Here is a 24120-nt window from a genome sequence, read left to right as displayed (position 1 = left end):
ATAATAATAATAATAATAATAATAATGATAATAATAATAATAATTTGATAACTAGTAATAGTGATTCTCATATTTGCTCGCCGTTTCCGGCGGTAGCGAGGTAGGGCCACGGACTGACGAAGAGCGGCCTTAGCAACTGCTCTTCTCCCTAGCTGTCGTGTATAATACAATCACAGCAGAACCCCTTAACCACAGCCAAGCCCCACAGGCCACTCAGGGGTTTCCCAGACCACTTCATATGCCCTTGTTCAGCCCACTGACAGCACGTTGCCCCCCGTATACCATATCGCTCCTAATTCTCTTTATCCAGTTCACGCCTCTCACCCTTCTGCATGTCCAGGCACCGATAACTTAAAGCCTCCTTCACTCAGTCCTTCTAGTTCCCTTTCAGTCTCTCCACCCCCTCCCCCTCCCCCACATTAGCCTCCTCACGCAACTTATCACACATATATCCCCTTACTCTCTTAATCATACTGTTGCTTACTACCACACCTCTCTGTAACACTGCCGTTCCTTAAACGAAGAACAACCTTCCTCATACCCGATTAGTCCTTATGCGTTTGATTTCAGATTTCACATTTACTCTCAACTTCTTTCTTTCAGACAATCTCCCAAACTCACACACCCGCTTCTTGAGTTTCTCACTCGACTTTGCCACCAGCGCCGTGTCATCCGCCAAGAGCAATAGACTCGTTTCCAAAGCCTCTTCACCCCAAACATACTGTACACCCGTCCCTCTCTCCAAGAACCACGCATTTACCTTCCTCACCACCCCGTCCATAACAGAATAAATAATAATAATTATAATAATCATAATCACTACAATAATTACTAATACTATTACTGTAAGAGCTATTTCCCACCTCATCCTAAGGAACGTCAGGAGCAGACGATTAAATCAAAAGAATAAAATTCTCACTTGGCTCCTTTTCTTCTTACTCTTAGAAAACGATAATAAAGGGGGAGAGAATTTTCTAGTCTTTCCTGGCACGCAGATGCACAAGCAGTATTCTTCTCACACAAGTTCCAGTAACAATACTACTTTCTACTACTACTACTTCTACTACTACTACTACTATTACTACTACTAATAATAATAACTAAGAAAGTTATTCCGAATGCCACTGCACACCATCAACCTCGCAGCGAAGCGATTGTGCCAATATCCGCAGAGTTTCGCAAAAGATTCAACAACAACAACATTCACTTGTTGTGCTGGACCACGGTCGGTACCCGCTAACCGAGCCTGAGTTCGAACAAGCCAGGAATGAAGGATTGACGTGCTATGGTGGTTGGCTGGATGGAGAGGATAGAAAACGTGATGTCTTACCGCCAAGATAAAATAATAATAATAATAATAATAATAACAACAATAAAACTGAAACGAAGACGCCTTTGAGGTAAATCGCTCCGAAGGTCTTTGAGAAGAATGGACATTAAGGCGGGCAACACATTATCCTGGTATACTTCACAATGGTCTTCTTTCTGCGAGGACACAAACAGAGATATATCGTTTCATTCTTACGTAGACAAGTGTTACTGCAAAGATTCACTTTTCTTTAATTCTAGTTATCAAGAGGTCTGTGTGTGGAGTGAGTGAGAGAGAGAGAGAGAGAGAGAGAGAGAGAGAGAGAGAGAGAGAGAGAGAGAGAGAGAGAGGTGGGGGGGTAAGGGGGGATGGTTGTCGTGTGTCGAGTGCTGCTACCACAGGAAAGGACGGCTACTTCAACCCCCCCCCCCCTTCCCAGCAGCGATGCCCCCCGACTTCCGCTTGTTTGGTGGGTGGCCAGTGGGTGGGTACGTGGGCAACCAAAGGGGTGGGGTACGTGGCCTGTGGAGGGAGGGTGGGTTGATGTTACACACGGAGAGAGAGAGAGAGAGAGAGAGAGAGAGAGAGAGAGAGAGAGAGAGAGAGAGAGAGAGAGAGAGAGAGAATAGGGGATTTGTAGATGAAAGAAAATGGGAGTAACTGAGGAGTGGGGGAGGGATAATGCCATTTAGTTCACCTGTCAGGTAAGATGCTGTTCCTTGCCACGTCCGTAGTAATTCATACAGCAAATGACAAAGGCATCGGGTTCCGACTATGGCCTGAACAGTCCCTGCAAGAGATGGCAAAACGCCTTATTGGTAAAACGAAATACCCGAGATTCTAAGACTGCATCCACACTCCTTTTGCACCTGGTCGGTAAACTAACTCAGCGAAAGACTGTTAGCTCATGTAATGAACCATCTAGCTGGTAAACGTACTTTGAGAAAGACTGTTAGCTCATGTAATGAACCATCTAGCTGGTAAACTAACTCTGCGAAAGACGTTGTTAGCTCATGTAATGAACCATCTGGCTGGTAAACTTACTTTATGAAAGACTGTTAGCTCATGTAATGAACCATTTAGCTGGTAAACTTACTTTATGAAAGTGCTAGCTCATGTCGTGAACCATCTGGCTGGTAAACTTACTTATGAAAGACTGTTAGCTCATGTAATGAACCATCTGGCTGGTAAACTTACTTTATGAAAGACTGTTAGCTCATGTAATGAACCATTTAGCTGGTAAACTTACTTTATGAAAGACTGTTAGCTCATGTAGTGAACCATTTAGCTGGTACACCTACTTTGCGAAAGACTGTTAGCTTTTGTAACGAAACAATTCTATGACAATTAATGCAGTGAGCAGCTGCCTAATGGGGTCTGATAAATACCCTTGGTTACCAATGTAATCCTTTTGAGATACAGCACACACGATAAGCGTGGGGCTGCATAGTAAGTTGTTCTCCGACAGCGTCACAACCCAACACAACGAGTGAACCAGATGTTCGATTATACTGGTGATGACGGTACTGGCTTAGATGTTTATACCTAACGAATGAACCAGGTTAGGCTAATTTGTTCTAACGACCAACCGCTTTGGTATATCTACAGAAGCTGTCGTTGAATAAGACATTTCATTGAATATACCACAGTAACAGATGAAACAATGAGAAATAAAGGAAAGATTTTATACAGCATTGTTTTATTGTTACTGTTGTGTCGTAACGGTTCGAATTCGATGCTTCGTGGGCTCGTCGTACCCAAACATTCTCAATGACTGACAACGGTGACCACTTGACATACCCGTCTCGAGCTCAGGCTTCACTACCACCACCATAGCTGCAGCTGTGTTACTTAGGAACAACACCAAGAGCTGCGGCGTGTGTTGGTCACATTACAGTGGGGGTTCATTCCACTGTGAATGTTACTATAATGCGTGTATTCTGGGTCTCCAGAGGCTATGCAAATGCACAGAACTGCTACAAAACTTGTGAAGTGGATGTTCACAACACATGCGCACTTGTAAAGTGAGTTTACAATGCTACAACACTTGAAAAGTGTGTATTCACTGTTAAAATACTTCTGCACTGGGTGTGAACCGTGCTGTTTCAAAAAAGTGAAAATTCATTGTCACACATATGTAGGGCGAGCGTTCAATGCCACATCCCACGGACATTAAGTATTCACCGTCATTCCATACACAAGAGGAGTCATCACAGCCAAATCATATGCAGTGTGACTGTTCAATGCGACAACACACGAACAACAAGTGTTTAGTGTCACACAAGGTGCGCACTGTAACACCATCAGTACTAGGGATGTTCCCTGTCACATATACAGGGCGAGTGTCTAGTATCATATACAACTGGTGTTAATTACCATAACAGGTGCAAAGCCGACGATCCTCCAACGTAGCTTGTAGAATGAATGTTCAACCTCAAACCCATATGTACAGCGAATTTGCAGCACAAAAATATATCTGCCGTGAATGTTCATCTTCATATGTGTTTTGTTTCTTTGTTCAGTATATGTAGTTCGTCAAAATAAACATAAAAAAGACGCAGGTGTTCTGTGTTATACCGTGGGTTCAGCAAGTAAACATTGCTGCATCAGCAGATGTTCACTGTCAAAACGTGAACACTGTACATTCTTATTACTATTCATTTCTCATGGCCCCATTACGTATAAAATAAGTAGTCACAACATAAGTTCAATGCACAATGCCACTCCACGTGAGGAGTCACAGCATATGTTCAATGTTCACTACCACGCTCAGTGAACAACACCCAATCACAGAATAAGTTCAATGTTCATGACAAGTCGTGTATATACAATCGACATCCTCTACTAAAACATTCGCACGGTTAAATGTGCAATGGCAAATAATATGTATATCAATCACATACACAGTTTTTCGCTACCACACCACGTTACACCTGGTCTCGGACTGCCACATCAACCACTGCTGTGACACAGCCTTTCTCCCCATACGACTCTCCCTTAAAACCCACAGAAGCAACGAAACTACCCTCAGAGAAACTAAACACCACCATTTACGAGAACTACGAAAAGTATTCACCCATTCAAAGTTTAGCAAAGTTTGGGATTTAGATTTAATCAACTACTGTTTACTGTACCGGTCTGGGGGGCACCGCAACCCCTTGCCTAGCATCCGCAGTCAGTCTTGTGATGTGGGGAAAACTAGTTGGCCAACAGACTTATGGTTTATGCCACTCCCCCACTATCGCTGTTGTTCCATGGAGGTTCTCGATGGCAAAAGCAGTGAACGACTGATTCATCCTCATTCATTTTCACAACAAGATCTCCACAATATTACTCGTTGGCTATACAAACTTCTGGTGCTGACTTTTTGCCGCAGAGCACACCACGTGGTTAACTCTTCCGATTTCCTTATCGTTATTTTCATAAACATTTAGCATATTTCGGTACATCCTGAGTTGGTCTCGGGGAAGTATGGGCATCAGAAATTACCATGGGAGGATCTCGTCACAATGTACCTACCAAAAAAGGATGGAATGCTGCGGTTCACTGTGTTAGGTGCAACGGGAGAGCAACACCTCTGCTCTCCACCACTTCTGACACTTTACTGTTCGCTTGAGTGACGCGATGCCGTGTAGTAACGCTACCGAGTCACCGACTTCCCCCCCCCCATCCAGCGATGGAAACTGGCAACTCTGCCCTCAACATTGTCTGTATTTCCCAGCAGTCGGGAAGACAAGATTTGGGGCGTGTGAAGGAAAAAAAGGGTCTATGCATCCGTCGTAAATATCTCGCTCGTTTCCACAGCAGACATTAAACAGTTGTCCGAGCCCGACTGGAAAAATCACCTGAGGAAATTTATAGCGGTACCTATCAACTGGCAACTCGACCGCGAATACTGCCATATGACGCAATGACTTACTAAGTTACGATAACGTCTCTTACCCGGCGATAGACCTGTTTCCGGTGGATGTTTCTGTATCAGCCCCTCACCAGAAGTATGAGAAAATGTCATGAACCGGTCTATCTACTTGCTAATGAAAATAAGTACGAGAAAATTCGTTCGTAAACATCACCAGTTGCTTTCGCCGAAGTGTTTATACCATATGGCACAGAGACTTTCACAAACTAATATGCAACGCTACGCTAGACCCCATTTGATAGGGCAACTGCAGCTTCTAGGCTGCGCTCCACGCAGGAGGATGATATGGTTGGCCCCTTTAAGACAAGAAAATCCATGACAATAATGTACCTTTTTTTCCCGTCCGTTAAGAATGATGAACATCTCGCAAATGACTTACACTTGCGGTGCAACTGCTTGCAGTTGGCGTAACCTAACACCACACTTCAATAAAGAAACATAAATGACGTATATCATTCTGGTTTATGGGATTACGAAGAGTTTAGATTTAGAAAGACGAAGTACGAGTCAATATTCTCGTCACTGGGTCTATGCGGAGAGGGTGACTAAACATTGCATGTTAGGAGAACGGGATCAATACTTGCCGTCATCAAAAAAACCAGGCGGTCCGCCACGTCTTCTTGGAAATTATGATAGACAGTACGTCGGACAGTTTCGTAAACCATAGCTAGAATTGTAATTAAAAGATTTTTAATGTTCGGAGGGACTGACTGCGTAGCATCGAACCTTACAAGAATGTTACACCTTTATAAATGGGGTTGGATAAATCAATTCTCATCTCAATAATTCAGCCTTATTTTCTTTTCCTTATGTTATCGTGTCACATATTCTAGGAGTTAAGTTTTCGTAATTATGACCTGATCATACTGTACGTCGGACAGTTTCGTAAACTATAGCTAGAACTGTAATTAAAAGTTTTTAATGTTCGGAGGGACTGACTGCGTAGGATCGAACCTTACAAGAATGTTACACCTTTATAAATGGGGTTGGATAAATCAATTCTCACCTCATTAATTCAGTCTTATTTTCTTTTCCTTATGTTATAGTGTCACACATATTCTAGGCGTTAAGTTTTCGTAATTATGACCTGATCATTGGATCAGCGACTACATTCACGGGAGACGGTGTTTCGATGAGATGTAAAGATGAATAGATGAAAAAAAATTTATTTTTGAAATATCTATATTTGTTAGATTAAACACATCTATTTCATGCAGTCTCTTGGTAACTTTTTCAAAGCATCTTTGAAGTACTGGAGTGATACAAGATGATTTGTAGTGTCTACAACCTAGATTTTTATAACAACGCATGTTTGACATGTATGATTCAGACTGACTTATTGACCATTTAATAGCGGGTAGCTACTGCATCCAAGGATAAACGTGTATCCTTTCAGAAATCTGTACACGTGAGAACGCATTTGTTTTAGTATTCTACTTCACTAAATGCAATATAGCCTGAACTGTTATGAATTGTGCTTATTGTGTGCGTCCTTGAATAATATTAATTAATCTGACTTCAACAACAAACACAGCTGATTTAACAAGCTTTTTTTTTTTTTTTCCTAAATACATGTGAATAGAAATTGTTTCAGCGGTATAAAATACAGGATATGATTGAATTGGGCAGGTCATCTGGGGCCTGGATGTGGAAAGGGAGCTGTGGTTTCGGTGCATAACACATGACAGCTAGACTGAGTGTATATATATATATATATATATATATATATATATATATATATATATATATATATATATATAAGCAGGTCTACAGTCAATCCAGCTGTTCATCCACCCATATGAATCAGTCAATAAAATGGATTCTGACTTAGGCTATATATATATATATATATATATATATATATATATATATATATATATATATATATATATATATATATATATATAACAAGAAGAAAATAAGTGCATCAAGTAGTGTGCATTGTGAGATGCCACTGGTGTTGTAATCCAAGCACGATATTGTAATGGCAAGACGAAGTTCTAGATAAGGGGAGAAAGTTGGTGGAGACGTTCGTGCAGTTACTGCAGTTCATGGAGATAACCTTGGCGACTGCGACGATGCGTATTTGTTAGTCTCGTTAGTAAATATTAATGTCGGGGTCATTAAGGCCCCCAACGTCAAGCTAATACATCCGCTAACCGAAATATTTCTAACATTTTAATATGTTGGGAATATTTCCTAACGACACAGACAGTTTTCACTGTGCATGTGACCTGCGGTACGATACGGGACTTGGGTAAATGCATTCTGTTCACTTAGAAACTTGCCGAACTGGAAGAGATTAGTGTTAAAGATTATACGGAGATATACATCCCGTTACACAAATTACCCTTTGTTACACTTGACCAGCGTTTCCCGCGTTGGGGGAGTGGGGGGTATCTCCGGGAACAAAGAAAGGTCCATTCGCTCGCATTCATTCGCTGTCATGTGTCATGACTGGATGTGGTCAGGCCCCCCAGAATGCCCACCAACCCAAAAATAATGTGCTGGGAACACCGTTTCGTCTAAGGTGGGTGGACGATATCTTGCGATGACTCGGAGAGCAGGCGTTGCCCATGTTGGGTCGGGGGATCCTGCAGACTAGTGATGATCCCGCTGGCAACGTGTGGTCCCCTAAAAAGTCCCGGATCCTGAGTGTCAGCAGTCGAGGAGGTAGTGGTCCAGAGGGCTTGCTGCTGGCTCCTGACAGGATGCACATTTCCCCAGCGGCTCCGTCGACCATTCGACCATCTCTGCCAAGCACATTTGTACCGCAGTCTTAGTCGATGAGGATTGTGGATCTGGGTCTCTTGGCAATGTCTTATGAATGTCTGGTGGTTCACCGCGCGAGGCCACCAGGTACGTTTTGGTAGAAATGGACCAGTTGCTGAGGAAGTTCTTCCTGCGGGGCTTTGCTCTATGTCTCTGATTTGGTTTTTGGTTTGCCTCAGCTCATCGGAGCCTGTAGGGTTACTTAAGCAGGGGAGACGAGTGGCGGCTGACTTAACAGCCTCGTCCGCGATCTCATTTCCCCCGAGCTTTACGTGGCTGGGAATCTAAAGGAGGGTGGTGACCTTGCGATCCCTTTGCTGGAACTTCTCTGGAGTGTCGCAAGGATGTCGAACGCTGGCGCCCGTAGTAACCGGACTGGCGAGTGGCCTCAGAACGTTACGTCTGCCTCTGGCGAATGTGTCGGAGATACTTTTGCTGTGGCTTGAGGGGTCAGCTTCTGGTCGAGAGACACATTCTCCAAGGCATTGATGGCTGTCGACCCAGGTAAGCCACTGGTGTGTTCTGAATGGTGGGCATCCTGTCTGGCGTGTCTGTGCAAAGGGCCATCACTCTAGACTTGGCATGGTTGATCTTGAGACCGAGTCTGTTTCTCTCATTTTCTGTAAGGTCGAGCGCAAGCTGGGCGTTCTCAGACCTACGTGCTCCTCTTACTTACCAGTTAAAGGTCGTCTTCGTAGCAGAGGAGCGTTGCAGTTGACCTGAAGGACAGTTGATCTACGTTTCCCATCAGAACGTTGAACAGTTGAACAGCGTCGGACCGAAGATGCCTCCTTGTGGGGTGCCGTTTTCCAGTTTTCAATACGTTGATGTTGACCCCCCACTGAAAGCCAACCCTTTGCTGTGTCAGGCAGACCTGGATCCAATCGAGCTGTCACTCTCCGACGCCTTATCTAGGTCCAGGACACCCACAGTGGCTGATCTCTTGTCCACTGAAGCCGAGTAACTCGACTGTGTCGTTGGCTTTGAAAACATGAGGAGCGTGGAGGGCAGACTTTCTCCAACTGAGCATGTTGAGCAACCCTTCCTCCCGTCTTGGCAATGTAGCTGAGGAGAGAGATGATGGGTCTTGGCTTTTCAGGTTCCCCGGCTTTCAAAATGAGTTGTATGACCGCCCTCGTCCATTCTGGTGGGAGCCTTCGTGCTGTCCATGAGGCTTTGATTACCTATAGCAATGCGTCAAGTCCAGCAAGTCTGGCATGGCGAAGCATGGAGTATGTATATGGTCCTGTCGGGTCGCCGCCGCCCCCCGCGCCCCTCAAAGTCTTGTGTCCCGGCTCCCTTTCATCGCCTTCTCGAGCTCCTGCTTTGTGAAAGGCCAGTCTGTCTATTTCATCCTGTGTGTGTGCCCCCGCCGGACATCGTGGGGCAGTAAATGGGGTGAGGTCACATGCCGCGACCTGCCACCAAGGCGCCGTCATTAATTAATGGTGACACTTCTGTGGAGGGCAATGCTGGGGAAATCCACCATCGCTACACATTCGTTATTTTCTGTAACGAATACGACTCTGTAACTGGTTTTCTTTGATCACTGAGCAGTCCAATTCGGAATTAAAAAGACTGATTAAGGTATAAGCAAGCATTCAGAGTGAGTCATATGTCAGATGTTATTCGTATCGCTCATCAGAGCGATATACATGCAGTGTCACACCGTCAACCAGTTCATTCCGGCGAGTTGTATGTCAATTCCGTTAGTAAGTGGCCCATTTCCGGAGCTCCTTATGTCCTTTCCGGCATCAATGGGTCCATTACCGCTTTAACCTAGTCCGCTCCGGTTGTTTATCTAAGCTGGTTTACGAGTTTAGGATCTTTCTGCTCTTCATCTTTGATCAATATATATATATATATATATATATATATATATATATATATATATATATATATATATATATATATAATATATATATATATATATATATATATATATATATATATATATATATATATATATATATATATATATATATTGTGATCGAAGCCTGAACATGCAGGAGGGTGAAAGGAGGGCAAGGAATAGAGTGAATTGGAGCGATGTGGTATACCGGGGTTGACGTACTGTCAGTGGATTGAATCAAGGCATGTGAAGCGTCTGGGGTAAACCATGGAAAGTTGTGTAGGTATGTATATCTGCGTGTGTGGACGTATGTATATACATGAGTATGGGGGTGGGTTGGGCCATTTCTTTCGTCTGTTTCCTTGCGCTACCTCGCAAACGCGGGAGACAGCGACAAAGCAAAAAAAAAAAAAAAAAAAAAAAAAAAAAATATATATATATATATATATTTTTTTTTTTTTTTTTTTTTATACTTTGTCGCTGTGTCCCGCGTTTGCGAGGTAGCGCAAGGAAACAGACGAAAGAAATGGCCCAACCCCCCCCCCCCATACACATGTACATACACACGTCCACACACGCAAATATACATACCTACACAGCCTTCCATGGTTTACCCCAGACGCTTCACATGCCTTGATTCAATCCACTGACAGCACGTCAACCCCTGTATACCACATCGCTCCAATTCACTCTATTCCTTGCCCTCCTTTCACCCTCCTGCATGTTCAGGCCCCGATCACACAAAATCCTTTTCACTCCATCTTTCCACCTCCAATTTGGTCTCCCTCTTCTCCTCGTTCCCTCCACCTCCGACACATATATCCTCTTGGTCAATCTTTCCTCACTCATTCTCTCCATGTGCCCAAACCATTTCAAAACACCCTCTTCTGCTCTCTCAACCACGCTCTTTTTATTTCCACACATCTCTCTTACCCTTACGTTACTTACTCGATCAAACCACCTCACACCACACATTGTCCTCAAACATCTCATTTCCAGCACATCCATCCTCCTGCGCACAACTCTATCCATAGCCCACGCCTCGCAACCATACAACATTGTTGGAACTACTATTCCTTCAAACATACCCATTTTTGCTTTCCGGGATAATGTTCTCGACTTCCACACATTTTTCAAGGCTCCCAAAATTTTCGCCCCCTCCCCCACCCTATGATCCACTTCCGCTTCCATGGTTCCATCCGCTGACAGATCCACTCCTAGATATCTAAAACACTTCACTTCCTCCAGCCTCTCACCATTCAAACTCACCTCCCAATTGACTTGACCCTCAACCCTACTGTACCTAATAACCTTGCTCTTATTGACATTTACTCTTAACTTTCTTCTTCCACACACTTTACCAAACTCCGTCACCAGCTTCTGCAGTTTCTCACATGAATCCGCCACCAGCGCTGTATCATCAGCGAACAACAACTGACTCACTTCCCAAGCTCTCTCATCCCCAACAGACTTCATACTTGCCCCTCTTTCCAAAACTCTTGCATTTACCTCCCTAACAACCCCATCCATAAACAAATTAAACAACCATGGAGACATCACACACCCCTGCCGCAAACCTACATTCACTGAGAACCAATCACTTTCCTCTCTTCCTACACGTACACATGCCTTACATCCTCGATAAAAACTTTTCACTGCTTCTAACAACTTGCCTCCCACACCATATATTCTTAATACCTTCCACAGAGCATCTCTATCAACTCTATCATATGCCTTCTCCAGATCCATAAATGCTACATACAAATCCATTTGCTTTTCTAAGTATTTCTCACATACATTCTTCAAAGCAAACACCTGATCCACACATCCTCTACCACTTCTGAAACCACACTGCTCTTCCCCAATCTGATGCTCTGTACATGCCTTCACCCTCTCAATCAATACCCTCCCATATAATTTACCAGGAATACTCAACAAACTTATACCTCTGTAATTTGAGCACTCACTCTTATCCCCTTTGCCTTTGTACAACGGCATATATATATATATATATATATATATATATATATATATATATATATATATATATATATATATATATATATATATATAAATATATGTTCGACTTTTGGCTGCATTTTAGATTTATCATTATTATCATTATTATTATTATTATTATTATATAACAAAAACAGCTGAACATTTACCGACATGGGACACGGGGAAAATAGTAACAGAGAACACCCCCTGTTACCTGTACGAGTGAATACTTAACACGAAATTTTGCCAACAGGCAAGACGAGCACGTATGGGGAGATAAGCGTAGGCAAGTGGAGACAATATGAAACTGGCAGAAATGTAGGTGAGAGTGGACGAGTGTGAGTGGAAGAGATTTACTGAAGTGGAGAAAAGAAAGACAGGTGACGACTGTGAACTTGACTGGCTATTATAGTTACTTGGATATTTTAAAAATGTCCTCTTTCCTTACATATACGTAAATAAATATAACGTATACCCCGCACCGTATCATACTATAATAGGGCTATCTATATCATAAATTTTTTTTTTTTCTACTGCTCTGTGCCCTTAACCAAAATGGAACAGCACCGAACAGCCATGTAAGATAAATCGAGATAGGCAACGATCTTCGTCATGGGAGACTTAAATTCACGTTAATAGCAAGTAAAAAACAGACAAGGCTGTACTCAGTTCGATTTGAGTTAGGCTTTCAAGCTACGCTTATCCTAGCAGATGCCCATTTCCATTTAAGACTAGGATTTACAGACGCTTGCCCCCCTGCCTCTACATTCTGCAAACCAGCCGTATTGTTGTTCTTACTCGCTTATGGCGGGGAAAATAAATGCTGTTGTACGCTGCGTCTAGATTCTGTGTGGGGTGGGTTCGAAACTGACACTTGGACCTTCAAAGAAGATACAACGCATATCGTCTGCTCCGAGAGCATTTCTTGATTAGAATCAATATAACACAAAGATGCATCGGTATCATACGACTTCGTGTCGCGCTTATCGCTACCAGGTTGCCAGTTAGTGTCCCATTTACAAAGTTGAAACTCTTATATAACCTTAAGCATGTTTTACTGACTACATGAGCAGTAAAGACCAATGAGATCTAACAAAAAACCTTGTGACCTCAGTAATGTTTTCACGATACAGCTCAGATGATAGGCAAGGGGTGCTTGTAAACTAGCCGCTAACAGCAAAAATGAAAAAGAAAAAAAAAAAACTCATCTATCAGGCCCGGCAGATTATGTAAGAGCGATTTCAAGTGGGGTAGATTTTTTTTTTTGTGTCTTCACCTAATCTCACACACACACACACACACACACACACACACACGATCCTGGATGTTGGAGGTTTGTATGTTCTATGAAGGTGTGCTTTCTTATGCACTTTGCTCGTATATATATATATATATATATATATATATATATATATATATATATATATATATATATATATATATATATCTGCCTCAACAGCAGTATGCCATCGGGCTAGTCTTATCTCGCAACATGCAATACTTAATCGTCATTTTCTTACGTACTAACTTCATATCATTTCGTTCCCTCCCTTTTCTCATCATAAACCTAAAGTTTTTCTTAACGGCTACGACATGTCCCGTCTTAAAAAAAAAAAAAAAGTTTTCTTCCTCCCACAGTACTAATACGAGTCTTCGCCTTTCCTCTCAAGGTTGAGACTGACCCGTGAAAGGAGTTTTATCAGAAAAAAACAAATACATTGCTTATGAAGTGCAAGATGCGTACATACGTCGAGGAGAAACATCGGTCCGTTAGCTATCGGCATCGCCAATAAAGTGCGTAATGATATTTTTCTGACTTTCTGGTATTCGCCCATCTGTATGTAAAATTTACGCACATTTGTACATCTATGAGTTGGTGGTACAGGACTCCGGCTTGCATGAGGTTACGCCGCGTGACTGCAGACAGTATCAGCGACATACGCGGCACGCCCATGGCCCATACACATATTGCGTATGTGCAGTGGCGCATCTAGGGTATGGCAGGTGCCCTGGGCGCCACTGGAAGGGGTACGCCACTCAGTACCGCTTCTACGTTACAATATTGATCAAATAAGTCTTTAACTTTAAGTCTTTAAGAGTTTATATAGATTTAAGTTTGGCCTAACTCTTCAACAGTTTATAATTACCCTGTATATATTTTTATATGCATCCTCTGTATGTGCATACCTAATTGAGCCAGGGGCGCAATTTCAGTGCTTGCTACATAGGCGCAATTTCCCTTAAATACGCCCCTGCTTCATCAAGACGACTAAACGATATTTTAACACCAGATTTGTATTCCGCATGAAAAATACTTCTTATAATGAGTTTCTAACACCTAAAGGGGTTTGTAAAGATTCTCGGTTGGTGGATACAACTTTTGTTGTTGACGGCCTTTGTGACACCCATCAGCTGATAAAGCCTTTATTTCTGGCATCAACCGATGAGCGTTAACCCTGCAAGACTTCTTTCGCAATGAAGGATGGGTTAAAGCAAGCTTAGCTCTGTCTCATGATAATCTACGGCGTTAAGATAAGGTAAGCTGAGCACTATCTGATAATAAAACCACGTCGTAAGGCGAAGCAAGCCTAGCTCCTTTCCATGTACAAGTTACGTCGTACGTTCTTGTATAAAACCACGTCATAAGGCGAAGCAAGCCTTGCTCCTTTTCATGTACAAGTTACGTCGTACGTTCTTGTATAAAACTACGTCGTAAGGCGAAGCAAGCCTTGCTCCTTTTCATGTACAAGTTACGCCGTACGTTCTTGCATAACTGGACGGGGAAGAAGGTTCACATGCTCCAACAACGGACTTATCTACATAATACACCCGGATTCTCACCTTGGGATGAAGTGGACTCAGCGAACCCACAGTGGTCACACGCCGATAATGTTCTTTATCATAAGTACATCTCTTGAACTTATAAAACTATATCTTTGGTGAGCCAAGTGATTTTAGTTAGGGGAATTTTTTTTTTTTTTTTTTTTTAGCTCAAAATACTTTTCGTTTCAAATCTGAAAGATAGAATATTGAAACACTTCTATACCTGAAGTAATCACAGAAAATATATCATAATGCTTTTAGTTACCGATACATACGATGCAAAGGAGTAGAGAAATTTTGAAATTGACTTGATTTAACAGCTTATTAATCGTCATTAAGAGGACTAAACGTTATTCTAACACCATATTTGTATTCAGCATTAAAAATGCTTCTTATAGTGAGTTTTTAAAGGAAACCATTCTTCTGAGAAAAATACCAAAAATTGAAGGGTATTTGAAGGGTATTTTTTAGCTCCAAAAACATTTTGTCTCAAAATGGAAACATAAGATATTCAAACACTTCTATACTTGAAAAAATCAAGGAAAATATATAATAATTCTCTCAGTTACCAATACATACTCAGTAAATAGTTCAGGGTGTTTTTAGCTCAAAAAAAATTTTGTTTTAAAATTGAAAGGCAAAATATTCTAACAATTCTACACTTGAGATAATCGTGGAAAATATATCAAAATGCTATCAGTTACCGATAAATACACAGTAAATTCGATGCAAATGAACAGAAAATATCATAAAATTGACTTCACTTAACAGCTTAAATAGATGTCAAAAAGACCACTTAAAGGAATCTTAACACCAGATTTGTATTCAGCATGAAAAATCCTTCTTATAGTGAGATTTTAAAGGATATCTATTTTTCTGAGAAAAATGCCAAAAATTTTTTGTTTTAAAATTGAAAGGTAACATATTCAAAAAATTCTACGCTTGAGATAATACTGGAAAACATATGATAATGTTCTCAGTTACCGATACTTACTGAGTAAATTAGATGCAAATGAACAGATATTATCTAAAATTGACTTCATTTAACAGCTTAAATAAATGCCAAAGGCACGAACAAGCGAAATTTTAACACCAGATTTGTATTCAGCATGAAAAATCCTTCTTATAGTGAGATTTTAAAGGATATCTATTTTTCTCAGATAAGGATATCTATTTTTCTCAAAAAACTTTTTGTTTTAAAATTGAAAGGTAAGATATTCTAACAATTCTACACCTTAGATAACTATGGAAAATATACAAAAATGCTCTCAGTTACCGATACATACCTAGTAAATGCGATGCAAAGGAGCAGAAAATATCTTAAAATTAACTTAATTTAACTGCTTAAATAATTGTCAAAACGATGACTAAAGGAAATTTTAACACCAGATTTGTATTCAGCATGAAAAATCCTTCTTATAGTGAGATTTTAAAGGATATCGATTTTTCTCAGAAACATACCAAAAATTGAAGGTAATAGTTCACGGTGTTTCTTAGTTCAAAAAACTTTTTATTTTAAAATTGAAAGTTAAGATATTCTATCAATTCTACCCCTTAGGTAATTATGGAAAATACACCAAAATGCTTTCAGTTACCGATACATACCTAGTAAATGCGATGCAAAGGAGCAGAAAATATCTTAAAATTGACTTAATTTAACTGCTTAAATAAATGCCAAAAAGACGACCAAGCGAAATTTTAACACCAGATTTGTATTTAGCATGAAAAATACTTCTTATAGTGAGATTTTAAAGGTTATCTATTTTTCTAAGAAAAATGCCAAAAATTGAAGGTAATAGTTCAGGGTGTTTTTTTTAGCTCAAAAAACTTTTTGTTTTAAATTGAAAGGCAACATATGGAAAAAATTCTACGCTTGAGATAATCCTGGAAAACATATGAAAATGTTCTCAGTTATCGATACTTACTGAGTAAATTAGATGCAAATGAACAGATATTATCTAAAAATTGACTTCATTTAACAGCTTAAATAAATGCCAAAGAGACGACCAAGCGAAATTTTAACAACAGATTTGTATTGAGCATGAAAAATACTTCTCATAGTGAGATTTTAAAGGATATCTATTTTTCTGAGAAAAATGCCAAAAATTGAAGGGTATTTTTTAGCTCAAAAAACTTTTTATTTGAAAATTGAAAGTTAAGATATTCTATCAATTCTACTCCTTAAATAATTATGGAAAATATACCAAAATGCTCTCAGTTACCAAAACATACCTAGTAAATGCGATGCAAAGGAGCAGAAAATATCTTAAAATTGACTTAATTTAACTGCTTAAATAATTGTCAAAACGATGACTAAAGGAAATTTTAACACCAGATTTGTATTCAGCATGAAAAATCCTTCTTATAGTGAGATTTTAAAGGATATCGATTTTTCTCAGATAAATACCAAAAATTGAAGGTAATAGTTCATTGTGTTTTTTAGCTCATAAAACTTTTTGTTTTAAAATTGAAAGGTAAGATATTCTAACAATTCTACGCTTGAGATAATCCTGGAAAATATATGAAAATGCTCTCAGTTACCGATACATGACCAGTAAATTAGATGCAAAGGAGCAGAAAATATCTTGAAATTGACTTTATTTAATTGCTTAATAAAAGGTAAAAAAGATGACTAAAGAAAATTTTAACACCCGATTTGTATTCAGCATGAAAAATACTTCTTATTGTGAGATTTTAAAGGATATCTATTTTTCTGAGAAAAATGCCAAAAATTGAAGGTAATAGTTCAGGGTGTTTCTTAGCTCAAAAAACTTTTTATTTGAAAATTGATAGTTAAGATATTCTATCAGTTCTACACCTTAGGTAATTATGGAAAATATACCAAAATGCTCTCAGTTACCGATGCATACCTAGTAAATGCGAGGCAAAGGAGCAGAAAATATCTCAAAATTTACGTTAATTTAACTGCTTAAATAAATGCCAAAAAGACGACCAAGCGAAATTTTAATACCAGATTTGTATTCAGCATGAAAAATCCTTCTTATAGTGAGATTTTAAAGGTTATCTATTTGTCTGAGAAAAATACCAAAAATTGAAGGTAATAGTTCAGGGTGTTTTTTTTGGCTCAAAAAACTTTTTGTTTTAAAACTGAAAGGCAACATACTGAAAAAATTCTACGCTTGAGATAATCCTGGAAAACATATAAAAATGTTCTCAGTTAACGATACTTACTGAGTAAATTAGATGCAAATGAACAGATATTATCTAAAAATTGACCTCATTTAACAGCTTAAATAAATGCCAAAGAGACGACCAAGCGAAATTTTAACACCAGATTTGTACTGAGCATGAAAAATACTTCTCATAGTGAGATTTTAAAGGATATTTATTTTTCTGAGAAAAATGCCAAAAATTGAAGGTAATAGTTCAGGGTGTTTTTTAGCTCAAAAAACTTTTTGTTTTAAAATTGAAAGGTAAGATATTGTAACAATTCTACACCTTAGATAATTATGGAAAATACACCAAAATGTTCTCAGTTACCAATATATACCTAGTAAATGCGATGCAAAGGAGCAGAAAATATCTTATAATTGACTTAATTTAACTGCTTAAATAATTGTCTAAACGATGACTAAAGGAAATTTTAACACAAGATTTGTATTCAGCATGAAAAATCCTTCTTATAGTGAGATTTTAAAGGATATCGATTTTTATCAGATAAATACCAAAAATTCATTGTGTTTTTAAGCTCAAAAAACTTTTTCTTTTAAAATTGAAAGGTAAGATATTCTAACAATTCTAAACTTTAGATAATCCTGGAAAATATATGAAAATGCTCTCAGTTACCGATACATGACCAGTAAATTAGATGCAAAGGAGCAGAAAATATCTTAAAATTGACTTTATTTAATTGTTTAATAAAATGTAAAAAAATGACTAAACAAAATTATAACACCCGATTTGTATTCAGCACGAAAAATACTTCTTATTATGAGATTTTAAAGGATATCTATTTTTCTGAGAAAAATGCCAAAAATTTAAGGTGTTTTTTAGCTCAAAAAACTTTTTGTTTTAAAATTGAAAGGTAAGATATTCTAACAATTCTACACCTTAGATAATTATGGAAAATATACCAAAATGCTCTTAGTTACCAAAACATACCTAGTAAATGCGATGCAAAGGAGCAGAATATATCTTAAAATTGACTTAATTCAACTGCTTAAATAATTGTCAAAACGATCACTAAAGGAAATTTTAACACCAGATTTGTATTCAGCATGAAAAATCCTTCTTATAGTGAGATTTTAAAGGATGTCGATTCTTCTCAGGGTGTTTCTTAGCTCAAAAAACTTTTTATTTGAAAATTGAAAGTTAAGATATTCTATCAATTCTACCCCTTAGGTAATTATGGAAAATATACCAAAATGCTCTCAGTTACCGATACATACCTAGTAAATGCGATGAAAAGGAGCAGAAAATATCTCAAAATTGACTTAATTTAACTGCTTAAATAAATGCCAAAAAGACGACCAAGCGAAATTTTAACACCAGATTTGTATTCAGCATGAAAAATACTTCTTATTGTGAGATTTTAAAGGTTATGTATTTTTCTGAGAAAAATGCCAAAAATTGAAGGCAATAGTTCAGGGTGTTTTTTTTTGGCTCAAACAACTTTTTGTTTTAAAATTGAAAGGCAACATATTGAAAAAATTCTTCGCTTGAGATAATCCTGGAAAACATATGAAAATGTTCTCAGTTACCGATACTTACTGAGTAAATTAGATGCAAATGAACAGATATTATCTAAAAATTGACTTCATTTAACAGCTTAAATAAATGCCAAAGAGACGACCAAGCGAAATTTTAACACCAGATTTGTATTGAGCATGAAAAATACTTCTCATAGTGAGATTTTAAAGGATATTTACTTTTCTGAGAAAAATGCCAAAAATTGAAGGTAATAGTTCAGGGTGTTTTTTAGCTCAAAAAACTTTTTGTTTTAAAATTGAAAGGTAAGATATTGTAACAATTCTACACCTTAGATAATTATGGAAAATATACCAAAATGCTCTCAGTTACCAATACATACCTAGTAAATGCGATGCAAAGGAGCAGAAAATATCTTACAATTGACTTAATTTAACTGCTTAAATAATTGTCTAAACGATGACTAAAGGAAATTTTAACACCAGATTTGTATTCAGCATGAAAAATCCTTCTTATAGTGAGATTTTAAAGGATATCGATTTTTCTCAGATAAATACCAAAAATTGAAGGTAATAGTTCATTGTGTCTTTCAGCTCAAAAAACTTTGTGTTTTAAAATTGAAAGGTAAGATATTCTAACAATTCTAACTTGATATAATCCTGGAAAATATATGAAAATGCTCTCAGTTACCGATACATGACCAGTAAATTAGATGCAAAGGAGCAGAAAATATCTTAAAATTGACTTTATTTAATTGCTTAATAAAATGTAAAAAAGATGACTAACAAAATTTTAACACCCGATTTCTATTCATCATGAAAAAAAACTTCTTATTGTGAGATTTTAAAGGATATTTATTTTTCTCAGAAAAATGACAAAAATTGAAGGTAATAGTTCAGGGTGTTTTTTAGCTCAAAAAACTTTTTGTTTTAAAATTGAAAGGTAAGATATTCTAACAATTCTACACCTTAGATAATTATGGAAAATATACCAAAATGCTCTCAGTTACCAAAACATACCTAGTAAATGCGATGCAAACGAGCAGAAAATGTCTTAAAATTGACTTAATGTAACTGGTTAAATAATTGTCAAAACGATGACTAAAGGAAATTTTAACACCAGATTTGTATTCAGCATGAAAAATCCTTCTTATAGTGAGATTTTCAAGGATATCGATTTTTCTCAGAAATATATCAAAAATTGAAGGTAATTGTTCAGGGTGTTTCTTAGCTCAAAAAAACTTTTTATTTGATAATTGAAAGTTAAGATATTCTATCAATTCTACTCCTTAGGTAATTATGGAAAATATACCAAAATGCCCTCAGTTACGAAAACATACCTAGTAAATGCGATGCAAAGGAGCAGAAAATATCTTAAAATTGACTTAATTTAACTGCTTAAATAATTGTCAAAACGATGACTAAAGGAAATTTTAAGACCAGATTTGTATTCAGCATGAAAAATCCTTCTTATAGTGAGATTTTAAAGGATATCGATTTTTCTGAGATAAATACCAAAAATTGAAGGTAATAGTTCATTGTGTTTTTTAGCTCATAAAACTTTTTGTTTTAAAATTGAAAGGTAAAATATTTTAACAATTCTACACTTGAGATAATCCTGGAAAATATATGAAAATGCTCTCAGTTACCGATACATGACCAGTAAATTAGATGCAAAGGAGCAGAAAATATCTTAAAATTAACTTTATTTAATTGCTTAATAAAATGTAAAAAAGATGATTAAAGAAAATTTTAACACCCGATTTGTATTCAGCATGAAAAATACTTCTTATTGTGAGATTTTAAAGGATGTCTATTTTTCTGAGAAAAATGCCAAAAATTGAAGGTAATAGTTCAGGGTGTTTTTTAGCTCAAAAAACATTTTGTTTTAAAATTGAAAGGTAAGATATTGTAACAATTCTACACCTTAGATAATTATGGAAAATATACCAAAATGCTCTCAGTTACCAATACATACCTAGTAAATGCGATGCAAAGGAGCAGAAAATATCTCAAAATTGACTTAATTTAACTGCTTAAATAAATGCCAAAAAGACGACGAAGCGAAATTTTAACACCAGATTTGTATTCAGCATGAAAAATACTTCTTATAGTGAGATTTTAAAGGTTATCTATTTTTCTGAGAAAAATACCAAAAATTGAAGGTAATAGTTCAGGGTGTTTTTTTTGGCTCAAACAACTTTTTGTTTTAAAACTGAAAGGCAACATATTGAAAAAATTCTACGCTTGAGATAATCCTGGAAAACATATGAAAATGTTCTCAGTTACCGATACTTAGTGAGTAAATTAGATGCAAATGAACAGATATTATATAAAAATTGACTTCATTTAACAGCTTAAATAAATGCCAAAGAGACGACCAAGCGATATTTTACCACCAGATTTGTATTCAGCATGAAAAATACTTCTCATAGTGAGATTTTAAAGGATATCTATTTTTCTGAGAAAAATGCCAAAAATTGAAGGTAATAGTTCAGGGTGTTTTTTAGCTCAAAAAACTTTTTGTTTTAAAATTGAAAGGGAAGATATTCAAACAATTCTACACCTTAGATAATTATGGAAAATATACAAAAATGCTCTCAGTTACCAATACATACCTAGTAAATGCGATGCAAAGGAGCAGAAAATATCTTAAAATTGACTTAATTTAACTGCTTAAATAATTGTCTAAACGATGAGTAAAGGAAATTTTAACACCAGATTAGTATTCAGCATGAAAAATCCTTCTTATAGTGAGATTTTAAAGGATATCGATTTTTCTCAGATAAATACCAAAAATTGAAGGTAATAGTTCACGGTGTTTCTTAGCTCAAAAAACTTTTTATTTGAAAATTGAAAGTACAGATATTATATCAATTCTACCCCTTAGGTAATTATGGAAAATATACCAAAATGCTCTCAGTTACCGATACATACCTAGCAAATGCGACGCAAAGGAGCAGAAAATATCCCAAAATTGACTTAATTTAACTGCTTAAATAAATGCCAAAAAGACGACCAAGCGAAATTTTAACACCAGATTTGTATTCAGCATGAAAAACACTTCTTATAGTGAGATTTTAAAGGTTATCTATTTTTCTGAGAAAAATGCCAAAAATTGAAGGTAATAGTTCAGGGTGTTTTTTTGGCTCAAACAACTTTTTGTTTTAAAATTGAAAGGCAATATATTGAAAAAATTCTACGCTTGCGATAATCCTGGAAAACATATGAAAATGTTCTCAGTTACCGATACTTACTGAGTAAATTAGATGCAAATGAAAAGATATTATCTAAAAATTGACTTCATTTAACAGCTTAAATAAATGCCAAAGAGACGACCAAGCGAAATTTTTAACACCAGATTTGTATTGAGCATGAAAAATACTTCTCATAGTGAGATTGTAAAGGATATCTATTTTTCTGAGAAAAATGCCAAAAATTGAAGGTAATATACTGTTAAGGGAGTTTTTTTTTACCTCAAAAAACTTTTTGTTTTAAAATTGAAAGGTAAGATATTCTAACAATTCTACACCTTAGATAATTATGGAAAATATACCAAAATGCTCTCAGTTACCCATACATACCTAGTAAATGCGATGCAAAGGAGCAGAAAATATCTTAAAATTGACTTAATTTAACTGCTTAAATAATTGTCTAAACGATGACTAAAGGAAATTTTAACACCAGATTTGTATTCAGCATGAAAAATTCTTCTTATAGTGAGATTTTAAAGGATATCGATTTTTCTCAGAATAATACCAAAAATTGAAGGTAATAGTTCATTGTGTTTTTTAGCTCAAAAAACTTTTTGTTCTAAAATTGAAACTTAAGATATTCTATCAATTCTACCCGTTAGGGAATTATGGAAAACATACCAAAATGCTCTCCGTTACCAATACATACCTAGTAAATACGATGCAAAGGAGCAGAAAATATCTCACAATTGACTTAATGTAACTGCTTAAATAAATACCAAAAAGACGACCAAGCGAAATTTTAACACCAGATTTCTATTCAGCATGAAAAATACTTCTTGTAGTGAGATTTTAAAGGTTATCTATTTTTCTGAGAAAAATGCCAAAAATTGAAGTTAATAGTTCAGGGTGTTTTTTTTTTTTTGGCTCAAACAACTTTTTATTTTAAAATTGAAAGGCAACATATTGAAAAAATTCTACGCTTGAGATAATCCTGGAAAACATATGAAAAATTTCTAAGTTACCGATACTTACTGAGTAAATTAGATGCAAATGAACACATATTATCTAAAAATTGAATTTATTTAACAGCTTAAATAAATGCCAAAGAGACGACCAAGCGAAATTTTAACACCAGATTTGTATTGAGCATGAAAAATACTTCTCATAGTGAGATTTTAAAGGATCTCTATTTTTCTGAGAAAAATGCCAAAAATTGAAGGTAATAGTTCATTGTGTTTTTTAGCTCAAAAAACTTTTTGTTTTAAAATTGAAAGGTAAGATATTCTAACAATTCTACACTTTAGATAATCCTGGAAAATATATGAAAATGCTCTCAGTTACCGATACATGACCAGTAAATTAGATGCAAAGGAGCAGAAAATATCTTAAAATTGACTTTATTTAATTGCTTAATAAAATGTAAAAAAGATGACTAAAGAAAATTTTAACACCCGATTTGTATTCAGCATGAAAAATACTTCTTATTGTGAGATTTTAAAGGATATCTATTTTTCTGAGAAAAATGCCAAAAATTGAAGGTAATAGTTCAGGGTGTTTTTTAGCTCAAAAAACTTTTTGTT

General features: G+C 37.0%; 1 protein-coding gene across 1 annotated transcript in view; it reads right to left on the bottom strand.

Annotated features, from left to right (window-relative positions):
- LOC139752123 (large neutral amino acids transporter small subunit 2-like) overlaps nucleotides 1-4937 on the bottom strand; it is a 71534-nt gene extending 66597 nt beyond the window's left edge. The window contains exon 1 of the mRNA XM_071668040.1: nucleotides 4829-4937. The gene's annotated coding sequence lies outside the window, so the exon portion shown is untranslated. The remainder of the gene's footprint in view (nucleotides 1-4828) is intronic.
- Nucleotides 4938-24120: the final 19183 nt, after the last annotated feature.

This window comes from Panulirus ornatus, chromosome 12, assembly GCF_036320965.1.
Source record: "Panulirus ornatus isolate Po-2019 chromosome 12, ASM3632096v1, whole genome shotgun sequence".
Taxonomy (NCBI): domain Eukaryota; kingdom Metazoa; phylum Arthropoda; class Malacostraca; order Decapoda; family Palinuridae; genus Panulirus; species Panulirus ornatus.
This window is presented reverse-complemented; position numbering and strand designations above follow the sequence as displayed.